The following is a 4,905-nucleotide window of genomic DNA, read 5'->3' as shown; positions in this document are numbered from 1 at the left end:
TGTTTTGTGTAGAGAACCACAATTTCCTCCCATGCTACAAATTGTCTCTATCATGACAGAAAAATTTTCAGTTCAGTTGTCAAATTGTATTTTTATACAAATATTGCAACATCGGGTCGCCTCGCCACCTATTTTATACTTCAGGATTTAGGGTAAAGGGGATACAAACAAAATACGACCAAAGATGTGTCTCATCGAAATATTGGTTTTAGACCCCAAGTATATTTGGACGAATTTCTTTTTAGACAATTTGGAGTCTATTTAGCGCTGTCCGTTCATCTGTCTCTCTTAATGTCTAGCTGGCTGGTGCGCACGATAACTCTCGAACGGATCTACAGATTAGAACCAAATTTTCTACAAACTTTGTTTATGTTAGAATGTAGGCTATGTCGGTCCACACCTCCCCCAAAAAATTTCAAAATTGTTTTCGAAAAATTGTGTGAACGTTAACTGGTGAAGTGAGCAATCGATTTGCTCTAAACTTTCCATATATTATTATTCCTTTCAGATATAGATCGGATAAGACTATGTCGGTCCTTAGGGTATCTCCCACACAAAATTCGGAAAAGGGATATTTAAGAGTCCTCTCGAATGGTTTTGAATTTTTTTCTGCTTATTGTACTTGCGCCGCAAATGCGCAAGTTAACTCTCAAAGGGATTTTCTGATTGGTCGAAACTTTACACATCGTATTTTTTCATCCAGTCATGTGTCAGGTCGGAATATGTCCGTCCTTCGAGTACCTCCCACACAAAATTTGGGAAAAGTGCAGTTTGAGGACCCGTATCGGATCTATTTGATTATTATTAGTTTCTTTTTTTGAAGAAGGTTTTTTTCGGTCCCTATTCTGGTCCCTTTCCCGGGGTAAGTCATACTTCCTGAGATAATAGTCCAGAAGTTCAAAAAAATAAAATTACAAATCTGAAAAAATAATTCTCAAATATGTCCAAAACTCAGAATTTAGCTTACTAAAATTGATTTGGTATAGCCTCATATTACTAAATAAATATAAATATACATATTTTTAGAGGCTGACGGTATATCACAGTTAGCGCAGCTGACTTATACTATCTTCTTTGCTGTATAATTGAATATGAATAATTTTGGGATTTATAAATTTGTTTGAATTCAAAATTTTTGAATTTATATTCATTGTTAGTTATTTCTACCTGTATAAAATATACTTAAAATATAACAATATATGTCCACAATGAACTAATTTCGAAGCATATCTGAGGTACAAGTGCACAATTTTGGACGATAGATCTTCAATAAACTCGCAATTTTTCCAATTATTAAATATACCAAATTGCGTGGTATATATATGTATTTATTTTAGGTCTCTTCCAAAAAGGAACCTGATATTCAAAGACAATTTTAAGATGTAGCAGGAGGGGCTAATCAATGTGAATTATCATCATTTCAAACATTCCAGTAAAGACAAGGGAGGCTTGTCTTATATCAATGGATTCATATTAAGTTATTGATATGTGACCTAGTTTTTATCGCCGAGTCCGAACGGCGTGTCCTAAGTTGCCGCTTGTTGAGGCGTTTTTCATAGCTGAAATACACAGGAAATATGGCCAACATTACTAAGGGGTATTGTGCCATGGTATGCACACCCGCCTTGCACGCTAAAGGTCGTGGGTTCGATTCCCCGGCCAGGCAACATCAAAAATTTCAACGGTGGCAAAATACCCCTCAGCTATGTTGGCGACATTTCCTGAGTATTTCCGCCATGTAAAACTTCTCTACAAGTGGTGTCTTAGGACACGCCGTTCGGACTCGGCAATAAACAGTATGTCATTGATATGAGAGAAGTCTCCCTTCTCCCGTATGGGATGTTTGTGGAACAATTATATATATATATATATATATATATATATATATATATATATATATATATATATATATATATATATATATATATATATATATTTTTTTTTTGTTTTTTTTTGTCACCGTAGACAATTCGATGGGAATCGAACCCAGGCATTCAGCGTTCAATGCGGTTGCACATAGCTAATTCTTACATGTTGTGGTGTAGGGTATCACATGGTCGGCCCCGTCCGACTATAGCCTTTGCTTACTTGTTTCAATATGTAGTCGGTGTCGCTACGGTAAAAGCTTTTATTTTAAATATTAATTTTGGTAAATGTGAAGGCACCCTCTAACCTCCTACTGGCGTATAATTTTGGGATTTATACATACACAAATTTACCGCCAAGTCTGAACGGCTTACGCTAAGACACCACTTGTAGAGAAGGTTTTCATGGCTGAAATACTCAGGAAATGTCGTCAACATTACTAAGGGGCATATTGTCACCATTGACCGATTCCCCGGCCAGGTAACGAAACCAAAATTATAAACATTGGTTTTATAAATTGCATATTATATAGCAACAACAAAAGCGAACAAATTTATTGTTAAAAAATTTTATTCCAAATAGATTTTTTGGTTCGATTAGAAAAATTAGAAAAAAAAAAATATTGGTTGTTCTCCAACTATTTAGCTAAAATCCCATACAATAATTAATGTGTACTGCTAAAACTTCATCAAGAAATATGGTTTACCATCGCGAGAGCTTAATTAGTTACTGGGATAACTTGCAAGGATAGTAAATTAAGAGTAATATTGAAAATGCAATTATTCAAAACATATGAAAATTAAAAAGTCAGTTGATGCGCATCCGTTTTTGGATACCGCGAATCAATCTCTTTCAATATCTGTGCATATTCCGATGTCTCACTCAGCGGCCATTGTGTGACGTCAGTTGCATCTCACAATGCCAAAAATCTGAAAGTGGGTAAAAGTCACGCAATGTGCATACAATTTTGATGCGCATCCGGGTTTATTAGCGCCCATTAAAAAATACGTTTTTTAAATAGATTCTTCAAGAACCGTGGATGTGCCTCCACATTCTTTTTTGCGTAAAAGACCCATATTACTCGCGCATCTCTGTAATTTATGACACGCGTTTTCGCAAATATTATAATCGCGTACAAAGGATTCCATATATCTAAAAATTTTCAAAGAAAATCGCGGTTTAGTACGCGGATTTGTTAAAATATATTTTTGCTGATTTTCCCATTTCCTAGGTTTTTTTATCTGCGGCATAAAATAAAAAATAATTTAAAAAAATTAAGTTTCAGTGTTTTATTTAGAAATGCACTTAAAACTAAAAAATAATTTGTCGCTTAGCCTCAATAAATATATTCTATCTCATGATAGAATCTCTCAAATAAAACGCTTGCATTTAAGTTATGAATGGTGGCAAAATTAAACGGCAAGCGTTTTATTTGAGAGATTCTATCAGGAGAAAGAATATATTTATTGGGGCTAAGCGACAAATTATTTTTTAGTTTTAAGTGCATTTCTAAATAAAACACTGAAACTTAATTTTTTTAAATTATTTTTTATTTTTAACTTTTTAGTATATACATTTTTTGCCCACTTAGAACCCCAAATGCCGAATTACAGTCCATTTGAGCAGAAAATGTAGATTAAAATGCTTGAAATTGGGTGGTACCGTTATATGGAGGCTATATTAAACCTTGACCTACGTCCAAAATTTTTAGTGGGGAAATTGCTGGACTATTGAGAACTCCAAATGCCAACTTACAGCAAATTCGGGTTAAAAATGAAGACAAAATCCCCAAAATACCAGAAGTCGGGTGGTACCGTTATATGGGGCCTATAGGAAAAAATGGACCCATATTGTTTTCGGTTTTGTAATGTACTTAAAGAGTTTTTCCCAATAATTGCAGTCATTAGGTTTGAAGCTAGTGCTACTATTATGGGATACCTATCAGGACTATAAATAGATCCAGAATGCCCAAAAGAAAAGAGACGATGGGAGCCTTTACATCGCTAGCTAGTCGGTTATGGGGGAGTTCTTGTCTCTCAGCTTTAGACATAATTTCGTACAGAATATTTATTTTAGACTCTCTTGATACTGAATGACTACTATTTACACTATCAATAGAAAAAATTGGCTAGATCAGTCAAAAACAATTACAACAAAAAATACCCCTGTTTTGACTGGATATGAGAAAACAAGAAAGAATATATAAAGACAATGTTCTAAATTAACGAGATAGGAACCTTCTGATGTTATAAAGTTCATCTTCAACCCACACCTACCTTTTCCACGTTAAAATTTGTATCGGGACCCGAGAGAGATTACACCTAACCCTTCCTGTCTTGCAAGAAACACAAGTTGTTAGATTTAGCAATTCATTTTAATAAATGTACTTTATTTCAACCCATAAAGAATTTTAGCATGTGGATTCTATAATGTAGTTATAACAATATTTAATTCATTTTTTTTTACAATGTCGGCAAAAAAAGGTTTTGTTTAGAAAAAAAATTATTTAGTAAAATAATCAGTGTTGTTTTTTTATAGCCAGGAAATTTACTGATATGAGAATTTTACCGTTAAGTATTAAATATTGTTTTTTTTTTCGGTTTAACCTAATAAACCTGCATAGTTTAACAAAAACTTGATAATGATCTTAAAACGTAATGATGCATTTGATATGTAAACAAATAAGAAATAATTACTATTGTGAATGAATGGTTTACGCTAATGGGTAAGATAAGGAGGAGAAGAATGAATATAAAAGAAATTGAGTATAACCGAAACCTACATACAAACAATGTAATGACAAAATCTGTAACTATTGGCATATATGGTAATATGAAGGTGCAAATAGAAAACAATGGAAGAAAGAAAAAAAGGGGAGAACTTCATGTGACGCTATTGCTGTTACTGCTTGTGACCGAAACAAAAGATCAATGATGGGTTGATTTCTTGTTCTTTTTTTTTCTCTATTTTGGTATAGTTGTAATTATTTGTCATGAAGTTTTCACCTTGAATTAAATATATGAATTTAGAATTCCATTT

The sequence above is a fragment of the Musca autumnalis genome, unplaced genomic scaffold, assembly GCF_047663935.1.
Source record: "Musca autumnalis isolate F117 unplaced genomic scaffold, ASM4766393v1 scaffold_1, whole genome shotgun sequence".
NCBI classification, from domain to species: domain Eukaryota; kingdom Metazoa; phylum Arthropoda; class Insecta; order Diptera; family Muscidae; genus Musca; species Musca autumnalis.
This window is presented reverse-complemented; position numbering follows the sequence as displayed.